General features: G+C 40.2%; 2 pseudogenes; one reads left to right on the forward strand and one right to left on the reverse strand.

The window, feature by feature from the left end:
- Positions 1–14,203: 14,203 nt before the first annotated feature.
- On the reverse strand, positions 14,204–14,323 carry LOC134897928 (5S ribosomal RNA; annotated as a pseudogene).
- Positions 14,324–15,588: 1,265 nt separating this feature from the next.
- LOC134897601 (5S ribosomal RNA) lies at positions 15,589–15,708 on the forward strand (annotated as a pseudogene).
- The last annotated feature ends 489 nt before the right edge of the window (positions 15,709–16,197 follow it).

Genomic DNA, 16,197 nt, shown 5'->3' on the forward strand with positions numbered 1-16,197 from the left:
GAGCAATTCTAGGATGTTTGTTTTGCCATAAAAATTTAGAGGTAAGCTGATCAAAACGTTTCAAATCAGAAATAGAGAGACCAATCGGTAACATTTGTAACAAGTAGAAAATTTTGGGAAAAATAATGCATTTCACAACTGCTATCCGACCTAGAAGTGACAGTGGCAGGTTTATCCATGAATCATAAAGCAAGGATATTTTTGAAAGGACTGGTGTATAATTGAGTTTATATAAAGAAGAAAGATCTGAAGGAATATGTAGGCCTAGATATTTAATATCTGTTTTAAGTGTAGATAAAGAAAAAGAATAAGAAGAAAGTGATGTGACTGTACCTGGATCAGAGATGGTTAGAATTTCTGATTTAGAGGTATTTATCTTAAATCCCTCATGGGCACCAAAATTAGATATTAGAGATAGTAACGAGGGGAGCGAGGTTGAAGGGTTGGACAAAAATAATAACATGTCATCCGCATAAAGGGCTAGTTTCAAAATGACATCACCCACCGAAATGCCATGAATGTTAGGGGAATTTCTGATATGGATTGCAAGGGGTTCGACAGCCAGGGCAAAAAGTAAAGGTGAAAGGGGACAACCCTGACGAGTGCCCCGAAAAACAGTGAAAGGAGTAGATGAATGGCCATTACAGTATAGTTGAGAGGTAGGTGAGGTTTACAATGTCCGTATAAGGGAAATGAAGGATGGAGGATAACCAAAGAGCTGCCTAGATTTAAAAAGGTGGGACCAAGTCAAAAGATCAAAGGCTTTTTCTGCATCTAAAGCCAGTATGATATTGTGACCGGGTGAGGGAAGCGCTGATAAATTTTGAATTACAGATAATATTTTGCTTACATTAGTCACGGAATGTCGGCCCCAAATAAATCCAGATTGGTCTGGATGAACTATGTGAGGGAGAGAAAATTTAAGATGATCGGCTAGGATTTTTGTAAAATTTTATAATCTGAATTTAATAGGGAGATAGGGCGATAGGAACTTGGAAGAGAGGAATCATGACCCGGCTTTAAGAGTACTTTAATTATAGCACTATTAAAATATAAGGGAATGGTCTTAGATTGTATTATGGAGTTGAACAATGCTAAGAGATGTATGTCAATTATGTCCAATAATAATTTATAAAATTCACTAGAAAATCCGTCGGGACCTGGGGCTTTATTGGATTTCAAATGTTGGATAGTGAAACGAACTTCTTCTAAGGTGATAGGTTCGGAGAGAGAAAGAAGAAATTCAGAAGGGATTTGAGGTAATTGGGGAAGAGACCAGGTTTGGGAAGATATACTAGAGGAAGTTTCAGGGTCAGAATAAAGAGATTGAATGACTTCATGATATTATTTGAGGGTCTGTGGTTAGGGAATCATCTGGGAGTTTTAAAGGATGGACAATCATAGGAGAAGAGCTGCCTTTCAAATATTAGTAAGGAGCTTACCTACTTTGTTTCCAAATTTATGAAAACGAAAATCAACTTTGAATTTATATGTATCATTCATTAAATTGAAGTTTTAACATTAAATACGTGGATTTTGTGGATGATGAGGGGCAGGTTTTGAAGACTTGATAGGCTTCAGAGAGAGAATGTTGTATTTCCAAGTAAGATTGAGCATATTTTTTTTAAGGGCAGAGGAGTACGAAATAATATTGCCTCTAAGTACTGATTTGGCCGTTTGCAAAAATAATGGAGGGTCGATTTCAGAGTGCAATTTATTTGAGAAATGGAAAGAATCCCAAGCCCCTTTTAAGGAATCGCAAAACTTTACAGAATTAGACAGATGGAACAGGAATCTCCATTGGGAGGTCAAGTGCGTTCCGTGTGTAACATAAAACAGAACCAAAGTAGTGCATGGTCAGAAATAAAGATGGGCTCAGTCTGTTACTGTTGGGAATAGATGTTGCAAAATAAACATATAATCTATTCTGGAGAATGTGTCGTGGGCAGAGGAGTGGCAAGAAAATTATCTTTCGATAGGGTGAAGTGCACACCATATGTCAATTAGTTGCAGGCTGTTAGAAAAATGAGGGACCCCAAGTCTGGGAATGTGTTGGAGAGTCTTAGAAGGATTGGAACGGTATAAGTAAGGAGAGGACACTAAGTTGAAATCACCACAAATAATAAGGTTATCATTACTGAGGGGAGTTAGTTTAACTAGAAGTGTCTGGAAAAAGGTTTTATTATATATATTTGTGGCATAAATATTACAAAAGATAAAAACATGTGCATTAACGGACAATTTAACAATAAGAAATCGGCCATTAAGGTCAGCATCAGAAGAGAGAACCTAAATATCAAGTTTACGTTTTGCTAATAGAACAACTCCTCTAGATTTGGAGTTAAACGGAGCAGCTGCTATGAGGGACCAATGTGACATCTGCAATTTCATGGATTCATCTTGTGTCAGGTGAGTTTCCTATAAAGAGGCGATGTTAATATTTGATTTGGTTAAGAATAGAAGGATTTTACGGTGTTTAGCCGGAGAGTTAATACCACCAACATTTAGTGTACCAATTTTAAGTTCAGTCATTTATAAACAAAGAAGGGGTGAAAAGTAATAATAGAGTGCTGCTAATATCAGTTTCATAGATCAGTAATAGGAGACTGGAAATGGGGATAGGAAGGGGAGGGACACGGAAGCTATTTAATTGAACATAAAGAAATATGAGAATGGTTTGACAAGCAAACAAACTTCCAGGCAATAAAGAAAACATGAAAAGAGCAATGTGACTATATATAAACTCTGATCTGGTACAGTACTCCAGGCAACCTCCCAACATTGGCATCTGAGTTACATGGGTCACAATAATATAAAAGTGCTATACTAACAGTTAGAGAGGGGGATATCAATTCAACACATGTCAATATATTCTTAAAACTGAAAAGAATAGCATGTGAAGAAATATATATCTATATATATATATATATTCAGAAATATTTGTTATAGAAACAGAATGTGTAGAAGTATAAAATGAAGGCCCGTATAGGCAACAAAGTTTACTAAGCATGACTTAAAGACAATAAAACATGATGAAAACAGAAAATGAGCCCTGTGTAAATAGGGAATATCAGAAATATAGCAGTATATATGATTCCGTTATTGGGAAGAATAAGGAAGAATCAAGGAGAGAAAAATATTGTTAGCTCAAAAATAAAACATAAAATCAGGGATCTGTGGCAGTCAAGACATCAGTGATGTCTATGTGGTCATCTGTGGATTCTTCACAAAGGAATGCAGCCGCATCTTCTGGGTTGGTGAAATCAATATGTTTGTCCCCATCATTAATGCGAAGTTTAGCCAGATAAAGCATGGAGAATCTACGTTTAGCAGACACTAATTTCGTGCAAATGGAGTTGAAAGCTTTCCGAGCTCTTGTCAGCTCTGCTGAAAAATCTTGATATATAAGCAAGCGGTTATTTTCCCACTGAATAGATCGGAGCTTCCTAGACGCTGTCCAAAAGGTGACTTTATGAAGGTAGTTGAGACACCTAAACAAGGTCACACGTGGGCGGCCAATTGGGGATCGGGGTGGAGGGCCCATGAGGTGTACACGCTCAATCACTAGGTCTTTGCAAGATTCAGTGATACCAAGTAAGGCAGGCAAGGTGGATTGTACAAAATGGACGAGCTCATCCCTTTTGACAGATTCTGGTAGTCCTACCAGTCTGATATTATTTCTTATGGATCTATTTTCTGTGTCATCTAACTTCATCCAGAGCTGATAGTTTTCCTTTTCAAGGTGTTTAATACAACCTTGCATATCAGCCATATCATGACAGAGACCTCCTATTCTGTTCTCATTATTGGAGACTTTGAGTCAGAGGTGCTGCAGTTGCAGTGTTATGTCAGACACTGCTTTTGACAGTAATAGGGCCATGGCTTGTGTTATAGCCTCTGTCAGATCCGCATATGTTAATGGTGAGTCAGGGGACCGAACAACCTGTGGTGTGCAGGAGAATGTCTGCGGTGCAATCAATTTCTTAGGTGCTGGAGAAGAAGGGGCAGGCGCCATATTAGAGTTAGCCCTCTGTTTTTCCTGTCTGACAGGGAGTGATGATGTGGGTGTTTTCACTTGAGTGCTGAGGGACAGGAATCGGTCCATCAGCAGCAGCGGGATGTGAGAGGGAGAGTGGCTCAGCGCGGCTGTCAGTTGACGCTGAGCGCTATGCAGAGTGAGCTGTACCTGCACTGGCGGCTTCACTGGCGGCTTCTCCCGGCTGTCTGACGGCGGCTCGTACTAGCCATCTCCCGCGGGCGGCTTCTATCCTGCTACTAAGTGCAGTTAGGGTTAGGCACCCTGTGGAGACTGTAAAACAGTCGCTATAACGATGCTGTAGTCAGGGATTGCCAGAGCTCTGCTGTAATGCAACTTCACAGCATGAGACCGGAACCGGAAGTCAGAACTCTGTGATTTACTAATGTTTCGTATTTGTAGGTTCAGCCATGAAAAGCTTAAACTCGGCCGCAAAACGTTTCAAATCGTACTAAATTGCACTTTTCAAATAGTACTGCTTTTTCCTGGCGTGTTTCACACTTCACTACTCTACAATGTGTATTTTTTGGAACAGCATACGTCTTGCTGCTTTGGGATGTATTTTGTGTGTATTTGTGAATACCTGCAATGTTTTTAAATACACTCACCTTATTTGTCCTGAATTGTGTAATTTTTTAATTCACCTAAAAAATGTAAAACATGAACGTTGCATAGCATTTATGTTTCAGTCATTGTCAAATGCATATGAGGCCTAATGGTGAAATGTCTAAGGTAGGAAAAAGCACCTTACATAATTTTGCCAGAAACAAGTCAAGTTTCTAAAAACAAACACATAACCTCTGCTGCATCAGTACTGATTGTCGCATAAATACCACCATGCATATAGTAATAGTAAACTGATAATATTATGTTCACCTTGCAAATACACACAAACACATTTTTTATGATTGCTTTACTTGTGCTTTTGTCTCCAAAATTTAAAACTCATAATGTGCAAAAATAAAATTCAAAAACCAAAACAATACAAACAAACCAAAACTATTTCTCCTTGTGACCCTTTTCAGTGGATGTCCCCTTTCCACTGAAGTGTGGCCGAGTTCGGCCAGAATGTCTGGGTGGTGATGTGACAGGAGTCACTAAGGGGGTTGTTGGTGTAGAGCTCGAGCTTGTGTGGTCCCCTTGATGTGTCAAATGCTGTGTTAAATTTGTAATAGTCACGTTTAAGTCTCTTGTGGCCGACGTTTGACTCTCCATCATTCCGACCATGTTGTCTTGGGTTGTTTGTGTGGCTGAAAAAAGCTGCAAGTAGCCTTGATGTAGCCTATGATTCTCATACATCACTCGTTGGTATATGTCGATCACTCTATTGTTGTCTGCCCTCATGAGTTCCAGTGTGTTGGCCACTCTTGTTAGCTCCATAGTTTGCCTGCTGCTAGTTCTGCATAGGCGTGGTACTGTATGTGATGGGCTACACTTGCAATGCCCTGTGTTTGTTGTCGTAAGCAGTCCAAAGTATTGGTCTGCTGGCTGGCCCAGCTAGCTCAAAAAGCTTGTTCTTGAGCCTGTGGTGTTTTGGGGGGGGGGGGGGGGGTTAGGCTTGTGTCTGGGTCAGGTGTGTGTGGAGTGGGAGGTGTAGCAAACTGACGGGACTTTGCTCATGCGGTGGTATTGTTAAATGTAAGACAAACGTATCCTCAGTGGTTGATTGCTGGCGTTGGGCAGGTTGACTTGGCATCACAATGTCCTCTGCTGTAGAAATAAATGATGTTTGTGTAAGTATATATTTGTGTTCACATTTGTCGTTTTACTGATGTCTACTTTGGGTCACATATAGGCCACAATGTTAAGCTAAGTTTGTTAAACCTTAATGTATTTGTTTTTTAAACCAGAAATTGTTCCAAACACATTTGCACATTTTTATTTACAATTACAATGTACTGTAACACTACACTTTATTTTGAATAATACAGATGGAGCCATCTTTATCCTTGCCTTTCCAAGGTGTTTTTTTTGCAAGGACAGGCAGACTTTATACTCTAATGTAATTACTTACTCCACGGATGTTTTGTTGTGTGACTACTGTTAGTATGACATAAAATAAACAATACATGATTGGCTTATGATAAATCACCATGGTGTGTGTATGCGCCGCAGAGATTACCAGATAAAGATGGCTCTATCTGTATATGTGTTTTACCACTGGTTTTGTTCTTGGAAACAATACTCATAGTCATAACGAACTTTCATGTGTTGAAAAATTTAAGGTTGATGTTTTTTTTTATATATAATGTTAAAGGTATCTTTATAGTTAAATTTCCTCTTAAAATGTGCTTGTGGCTTGTGCCACAATATGAAGGCTGTATTTTTAACCTGTAAAGGGAGTTTGTGAAACAAATTTGTGATGTGTGATTTTGCAATACAACTCACCAGGCAGGTGTGGTGACTGCGGGGACATGGGTGGCGGACTCTCGAGCAGTTGTTGTGGTGGTAAGTCTGCGACTTTGGAGATGCGTCATCTTGGTGATGTCTGTGGAGCTGGTCTGGAGGCCCCAGTCATACTTAGCCTCCGTGTCGGTTCGACCTGTGTGGATAATCCTGTGTGTGTGGTGTTTAAAATTAATTTTCACGCAACATTGTTTACTAAGGCATACCAAAAAACAGGATTTACCTGCAGCAGCAGCATCCTGTTTTGCAGAATGTGAAGGGCCTGGGCCAGAGGTCCCTTTAGGCCTTTTAGGCACTAAAAAACAAGAGGAAACTATTTTATGGTCCAAAGCTATTTGTGGCTTCATTAACATTTCAGTAGTTATTTTTTTTTTAAATACATTGTTTGTTTGGTATCAAGCACCAAAAATGCAAAACTAAAGTAAACCTTAGACCTTTCCAAACAATATAAGGATGCATTAAAAATACACTCTTCCTAAAAAAAAAAAAAAAGTCCCAAAATTACACTTACATCATACACAATGCGAAATGCAACATAAAATACATTACAAACCAAAAAAAAAAACTTACCAGCCTTCTTTGGCCGATCGGAGTCCGTCACATAAGTCCCCCTCGCTACCTCTGTAGGAATGAGGTTCTGCAGGGGCAACTCATACTCCAAATACGTCGCCACAAAAGGGGCACCACTGCCAGTTTTGCATGCAGACTTTGCCTCCCTTGCCGTTTTGGCTTTGACACGACGCTTTATGTCATAAAACCTTTTCCTGCAGGTCTCCTCGGTTCTCCTCACCATGCCCTCACAATTGACTGCAGCAACCATCTTCTGCCACATTGGTGTTTTCTTCCTGGAGGGCACCTTAGCTGCCTCTTGGCAAAAAAGCTGATGATGATATTGCATTATCGCCTGAACCAGGGCCACATTCTCGGCATAAGTAAATTTAACATTGCGGCCTGACTTGGTTGTGGTACGTGGCTGCGGAGCCACATCACTCTCACTAGAGGACTCAGGTGCCTTCTCTGCAACCTCCTCCCCCTCACCCCCCTCACTAAACGCCTCCACCTCACTAACCTCCTGCACCTTTCCTACCTCACTAACCTCAGAATCTGACATGATTCAGACAAACAACACTGAACAAATAAAATAAAAAACAAACAAAACACAAACCTCCTCTACCTCTGCACCGCACACAACACACACACACACACACACACACACACACACACACACACACACACACACACACACACACACACACACACACAATTACAGTGACAAGAGACTCTGGAAAAAAACCAAGGACAGAAAAGATGAAAAAAAACCAAGGACAGAAAAGATGACACACTTATAAGTAACAAGACAACATACAAGACAAGACACCTTTCACAGCTCAGCACTCAACAATAGCAAAACCACAAAATTCCTCACTCACCAAACACCTCACAATGCTACCTCTCTCCTCTGACTAAACCCAAGAGGTTCGGTCGTTTGGGGACGTATTTATATGATTGCGCATTGGCACTCCCTCGTATTCCTCTTAACCAATCACGCTTCACATTACAAAACAAATGAAAAATGCAAAATGCGGCCGCATTGGTGACAAATTACGGCCGCACACAAAAATTACGAATGATGCAGGGAATATACTACCTTCGGCCGAAAACAAACACATTCGGCCGTGAAAACCACCCAAAAAATATGAATGACCTTGACATTGAAAAATACGCATAGGACGAATACGAAAGGTTAGTAAATGACCGATTAAAAATTCAAAAAGTTGCGAAATCGAACGGCCGATCTCATTTGCATGCCAAATTGAGCAAAATCGGCACAAACATGATTATTAGTAAACAAACCCCACTGTTGTTGATTTTTTGGTGATGTTGGTTCAAAATCAACTTTTAGTAAATATACCCCTAAGAGTCAATTTTTTTGTGCAATTCTATCATCGATGGCGCATTGGTTTCTATTTTAAGTTCTATTTGAATTTGAAAATAGTGATCTTTGGTCGACTTACTGTATGGTTCTATCGAGGTTCTATTTTCAAATCGACTGTTAGTATATGAGCTTTTTCTATTGATATCTATGGGGAAGTATCAATGGTCTATTTGAACTTCAATTTGTGTGTGAAGTCGAATGTCTGGTAATTTTGATGGGATTTTGAGTCCGTTTTGCCTTTAGTAAATACCTGATTGTCAAAGGCACCACCAAATCACCTCAAAATGGTCTGAAACTGAAAATCGATCTTAAGTAAATATACCCCACGAGGTGTTTGTAATGACAATTATAGTGTTTTATTAATGTTTATTTTGATATTGCTCTTAAAAAACAAACAAAAAAAGAATAGCAAAATAAACATTTATTAATAAAACAATATAATTGTCATTCCATACACTCCTTGTGTGCACCACATATCCTCTTTCTTTTGTCTTTCTCCTAACAATTTATGTATAAGAGTTTGGCAGCACCCCATTTCCCTTTATTGCTATAGGAACACTAAATAGAGATGACCTTGAATAACCAATAGTTGCTCAAAGTTGCATAAGGCTCAAGTACACTGTGCAGTATAATAAATAGCAAGAGTCATCGGCACAACAGATATACAGTACATGTACAGTAACTCTGAACCAGGCCCTGAATATGCTTCTGTAATGTGACCCCTTGGCCTAAGCACCAGTCTGCTCAAATTATTCCTTAATCTGTCCAGACCACATCACACGATACTTGCCTATTCTCCTGGAATGTCTGAAAGACTTCCAAATCTAGAGTGGCTCTCCCAGATGTCCGGAAAAATAGACAAGTCTGTCAGAGGCCCCCCACATCTGGGTGACCTGATGATGGACCTTACACTGAATTGCGTCATCGTGGCCCTGCCCCCATGGTTCCATCCCCTGTGGACCATGATGAGGCGATTGTGGTACCATGCCTCTCGCCCTGCTCACTGTTGATGTAATTGTGGTGCCAGTCCCCCACACCACCCACTTGGCTGCACCAATTCCCCAGCACCTCCCATCTGGCTGCCAAAAAGTTGGCAAGTATGGACCACACCTGGGCCTACACAACAATGCCCCCAATCAAATGTAGCTTCTGAAGAGTTTGCGGTTGTGTCCATGGGTGTGGGACAACTAGACAGAGAATTTGGTTGCTCAATGCTTAGGCCTAATGCCTCATTCTACCCATGGGGGAGATGTATCAAACCTTCAAAACAGATAAAGTGGAAAAGTTGCCCAAAACAACCAGTCACCCTTTTTTATCTAACACATTGTGGGGCAGAGGTGCTAAGCCTTTGAGAGAGATAAGTGGATGGAGATAAAATACCAGACAATCAGCAGTCCTGTTAAAGGCTTTTTAAGAAAATGATAGAGCTATTTGGTTGGTAGTTTATCTCTCGCCACTATATCTGTCTCCAATTCTTGGAACATTTTCCCCACATGAGCAGAGGGTTTAGTTACTTCTGAAGCACGCTGCTGAGAGTGTTAATAAAAAAACAATGAGAGGAAAGGGGCCGTTTTACATATAGCAGTAATTGGTCTCATATTTTTTCTTCTTATGATCTAATATCACCCTCACCCATCCATCTACAATAGGCCTCCCTCATACTTACATCATGACTTTAGTTTAAACATAATCAGATTCTGCAATTCAGCATTTACAGTGCTTTAAAATATTCCAATGTTTCCTAGAATATGATCTGCTAATATCTTCAAAGGGTTACATGGTTCAGTAGATATATTTGGTTTTGGAATGATTCTTGAAAGCACCTGAGGATATTTATAATTTGCGGGATTCACATGGTATACATAACATCTGGAAGATATAATTTGCTGCTCAATTAGTTTCGGTCCTCTGAAGAACGGCGGTTTCCAAGTGTCTATTGCGTCTTTCAATTTCCAGCATTTAAATGAAAATTTAATTACAAGGAGAAATTATCAAGCTAACATTTTATTTGGTACATTTACAAAACTTGTCCTTGTTACTGTAAAACCTTTCAAAATGTGATGTATTTTGTGCCAGTTTCTCCAAAATTAAATGTTTTGTAATAATGAAATCTCTAATACATGAATCTGCCATAAGCTGATTCAGTGATTATTTAGTAACTTACCTGCAAAAATGGAAAACTTAGTGAACCACTGGACTTGGGCCTTGCTAACAAACAGCCTCAAATAGCCTGGGACCTGGGACTACAAATATTATCAAAGAACATGTAGAGTCTGGTGAGGAATATGGTGCCGGGGACATAACCGCATCCCATAGAGTCAGGGGTGTAAAATTTATACCAGGTGCCCAGAAGCACGATAGTGGTTGGTGGTGTTCCCAGTGTCAGACTGGGGTATGAAGGGTCCACCGGGAGAATGTACTTGTAAAGGCCCTGGTTTAGGGATGTGACCAGTCTGCAAAGGAGGTATGGCCGGCCACCACATTGGTTTGCCTAACCATTAGAGAGTGCATGGGCTGGGCTCTTTGATAAATATACTGTATATAGCAAATACTGCTAGTGCATTCATGATAATGTAGCAGATTAAGAACAGCAATGCACGTTAGATAATATATTATAGTCTGCAGTATTAAGGGAATACATACAATTTACCAACGGGCAGGATGCGAGCTGTCAAGTTCCCGACAGTGGCATACCTCTCGCCACAGGCTCTGTTCTCACCCTATGGATGTCGTGGACACCCAGGAGTGAGAATAGTCCCCGCGCACCTGGATTCCGGCTGTCAGCATTGTCAGCTTTTGGGATTCTGGCATCGATATCCTTACCGCCGGTATTCTGACAGCTGACAAATTGGTTGCATCCCGTATAAAGTAACATAATTCAAGTGCACAGTCTGGAACCTGATCCCTAGAGGAGGAGGCGGGCCCTCATGCAGTAGGGCCCTTTAGAGATTTCTCGTGTACCCCTGTAGTCCATTCCAACCTTAGGTGTTCCTAACCCCTTCATTCATTACCAACACCCCATCAACACTCAACCTTTGACCCTTCTTCTTTCCCTAAATCCTATTGGCTCCAGGACAGAACCAGAGGTGGATCCATTCAGGGCGATGCCTCCCTCTTTGTAATACTTCCCTCCTACCCACGTCCGCTGGCTGCTGTATAGCAGACCTGTAAAGTGCCAGTGTGCGGCACATCAGGTAGGCAGAGAGCAGAAGTTTCCACAGATCCTCCACAGCCAAGCAAACAGCAGTGTGTGCTGCCATTGGCAATATAGGGGATCATGGTGCCTCCAGCAGTGATAACTGCCTCCATTGTCTTCAGTTGTTCCACCACTGGACAGTCTGTGCACAAAGTATAAAATTATAAGTAACATTAATTACAATGTCTGTTTATTTATTATATCTGCAAGGGTGCTGTGGTCACACAAAAGCTTAATTGACAGCGTTCAATCTGATGATAAGAAATTGCTACACCTGCAAAGATATTTTTCATAGTACTGAGTACTTACCTGTAGATGTACTGTAGTCATCAATACGCAGCTTGGCTGTGGTCTCCTCAACAGCTAGATCTGCTAGGTTTGGCATCACCATGTGTGGTAAAGTTGAATAGAAAACTGTCAGTGTGTGGACTAAAGATGAGCGGGTCTAGTTCCTCGAGAACCGGAAGCCACCCAAACTTCACGATCCGAGTCCGGCTTAGGAGTTCCCGCCTTACTCGGATCCCAAATCGAGGCTGAACGTCATCATGCCGCTGTTGGATTCTTGCAGGTTTTGGATTCTATAAAGGTCCCCGGTGATTGGCGCCATCTTCACTCCGGCTGTGAAGAGTGTACTGGATGGACGTGTCTGGCGTGGGGCGGGTGCTCTGTCTGCTGTATCTCAAAGGGGTAATCTGTGTGTCCATCCAAATAAGAAAAGCTAAGAACAAAAAGCCTAAAAATATCATTATAAAAAAAAATATTTTTTGTTTGTGCTGTACCCCAGTGTAATATACAATTTTTATTTTATTTTCATAAGTACTGTGACACTACCGGTCAGACCGCAGTATATTATTATTTCGTACTCATACATGTATTGTGCGACACTGTTGGTGAAGATCAACTGCAGTGTTCGATTACTATTTCTGACGCACACACTTATTGTGTGGTAATGTGGGTGAAGGTGGTTTCACAGTAATATATTTTATTTCCTACTCATACGCGTATTGTGCAAAACTGTTGGTGAAATTAAACCGTAACGTTAGATTGTTATCTGTGACTCAAACACGTATTGTGTGATATTGTTGGTGAAGTTTAACCGCATTATAGTATATTTTATTTTGTTCTCATACATGTATTGTGTAACTCTGTGGGTGAAGGTGGTACCACAGTAATATATTTTATTTCCTACTCATACACATATTGGGGGTGATTCCGAGTTGATCGCTATTTTTTTCGTTCGCACAACATATTCGCAATTTTGCGAACACATTGTACAATAGCGAATAACCGCCCCCAACGTATTTTTGCTACTTCGTATGCAGTAGTACACAAAGTAGGCGTATGCCAAATGACATCGCCGTAATGCGAACCCATCGCATTACCACAAACCTCATCATAAAAATCCTAACTTCTCGTAGATATACACATTCCTCTTAAAATTGCACACACTTTTGCTAAAATCCGCACAGCAATGTTTTTTTTTTTAAAGTTAAATTACACCTTTCAGTTCAAACGCCACAAGCCTTCCTCAATTACGAATCCAATTAGTGTAATGAATGATAATGGTCTTGACCAATTAAGTCTTCAAAGAATACCTGAATAACACTTTGTAGGCATAATTGTACATTAACATTTAAATTAATAAATTAAAAATATAGATGTGGTAAATGTGCCTGGTCTAATATTTTTTGTGTGTGTAGAGGTGTAGTGTGTGAATAAATGTGTTAACATGTTTTTATAAACAATAAGCTCCTAACTGTTTTTTTGTTTTGTTTTTGTTTGTGTAATTTTAATTAACTATTCTTAAATAATATGTGTGAAGTGTTTTAGGTCACCAATTTATGCATGCAAATCTGTTTTTCCTAAATAGCATTATTAAACACAACACCCGCTTAACTTCAAAATCACTTGTATTTATTTATTTATTTCTTTTTTTTAAACAACTAATGTAAATATAAAAAAAAAATACAACTTAGAATTTCCCCCCCCAAAATTTTGCAGATCCTCAATCACGGCCCTCGGGTTCCCTTTAAGCCGGGAAACAATAGCAGGCAAACTGCTGGGATCTCCAACTGCCACATCTGAAATGAAGAGGCAAAGAAAACATTACTAACTTACTCACATTACCCATTATACAAGCAAGGCACAAAGCACACTTTAATGCAGGCATGTCCAAACAGTGGCCCTTCAGCTGTTGTGAAACTACATATAAGCTAAGAGAAACCAACAGAAGAGAGTTGGAAAGTAGACTCTTGTGTGGGAGCACACAATTCAGAGGATTGAGTGTGTGTTAATCAATACTGATAAAGCATACTTTTATTAATTCATTATTAAAAAGATGATTATAGGAGTAAGTTATAAATAAGTAGTGTAGCTACGCGAAAATATAGCACTATATTCTATATAATTAGAGTGGTTTTCAATACCACAATGAGAACTGGAAATCAATATCTTTGGCCTCATGGTTTTACTGAGATCACAGTAGCACCTCTGTAAAGTATATGACCATCATTTATTCTACAGCAATCCTATTCAGGATTAGTTAGTCGTAGAGAATTAAATCATAAGTCATACAGAACTGAGTGCTAATTGGTATTATTAGGGATCACTCTAGATCGGGCAGAAGAATTTTTTGCAGTACCAGGGTGTTCCAGGGTGGTCTCCCATCCGAGTACTGACCCGGCCCACCACTGCTTGGCTTCCAAGATCAGACGAGATCGGGCAACTCCAGCGGGGTATGTCCGCAATTTTAATCTGCCCGTTCAGTCAATCCCAATACCCGTATTGCCACAGTAATGATCTGAGTCAATCGTGTGTAAGATATCTGGATCTCATGCCCATAGAGATGAAATTCTGGCAATATTGATCATATACAGTAATTAAGTACCAGGGCATCCACTATGCAAGTGGACAAAATTATGGTGAGAACAGTTAGCATATACAGGGATTTCTATACAATGGTATCCGCTTTCATAGCCGGAAAAGGGTGGTGATGATAAGGCGCCAATTATAGCAATCCTGTTGCTGTAATAATATTGTGCAATCACAAATACATTAGCCTAAGATAATTTATATCACACGCACCAGAACTATTTCTCACTGTCTGTGAGCCTCTGAATCCTGATGTATTTGTAAAAGAGATTGTAATTTATACATCATGTCAGAGAGGCTAGAGTGAGAGAAAGAGAGCAGCAAGAAACAGCTGAGGATATTCTTTGATATCCACAGTGGAAGACAATGCACACAGTTAAGTAGCAATTTGCTGCAGAGTTAGAACCAATATACAGCTGGGAAATTCTTTGTACAATTATCGGCCGTACTTAAAAATATATCCTGGTTTGCTCCCAATGCCTATTTGGTACCATTCAGGTTCAATAACCTCTTGGAGCAAATAAGAGTATCTATAAATGCACTATAATGCTCAGAAAGCTATAAGATTGAAGCTATCACTGGTAGGCATGTAAGAACAGTACATAAAATTTGCTTACACAATATGCTGCTAATACACATAGGCAGCATCTATGTGTTTGAAGACAAATAAATAGCTTGTTAAGGCTGAAAAAAATGCAAAAAAGGAGGGAGAATTTTTTTGGGGTATAGGGTATGTGTTCATACGATACCAGTCCCACAAGGTGCTGCCTATGGAGGATTGCCGCTGGTGAGTCCTGTTGGTAACGAGGCTCCAGAGATATAGTGTAACTAAAGCCGCGTGCTGACTTCAGTGCGGGAGGTGTGGAGAAATTGTCGGCTATTTAGTAGTGCTGCTAGCTTCCACATGTAGCTGCTACTCTCTGGAGTGATGCAGCGTGTGATCGCGGCGTGTCTCCCTGCTCCCGGCGGCTTGCCGCCGTTGCCCGGGTAACTGTCCTTGAGTTCCGGTTTGTTGCGATCACGTGTGCGCACCACGTGACCGCAGGAGTTGACGTACGTTTCGCAGTGTAGCTTGATCACAGATTGACTCAGATCATTACTGTGGCAATACGGGTATTGGGATTGACTGAACGGGCAGATTAAAATTGCGGACATACCCCGCTGGAGATGCCCGATCTCGTCTGATCTTGGAAGCCAAGCAGTGGAGGGCCGGGTCAGTACTCGGATGGGAGACCACCCTGGAACACCCTGGTACTGCAAAAAATTCTTCTGCCCGATCTAGAGTGATCCCTAATAATACCAATTAGCACTCGGTTCTGTATGACTTATGATTTAATTCTCTACGACTAACTAATCCTGAATAGGATTGCTGTAGAATAAATGATGGTCATATACTTTACAGAGGTGCTACAGTGATCTCAGTAAAACCACGAGGCCAAAGATATTGATTTCCGGTTCTCATTGTGGTATTGAAAACCACTCTAATTATATAGAATATAGTGCTATATTTTCGCGTAGCTACACTACTTATTTATAACTTACTCCTATAATCATCTTTTTAATAATGAATTAATAAAAGTATGTTTTATCAGTATTGATTAACACACACTCAATCCTCTGAATTGTGTGCTCCCACACAAGAGTCTACTTTCCAACTCTCTTCTGTTGGTTTCTCTTAGCTTATACCCCTATTGACTCTAGGGAGCACCACTGATAGCAACGAATATTTGCAAAAAAATTTTTTCACATGCA

Source organism: Pseudophryne corroboree, chromosome 3 (assembly GCF_028390025.1).
Source record: "Pseudophryne corroboree isolate aPseCor3 chromosome 3, aPseCor3.hap2, whole genome shotgun sequence".
NCBI lineage: Eukaryota > Metazoa > Chordata > Amphibia > Anura > Myobatrachidae > Pseudophryne > Pseudophryne corroboree.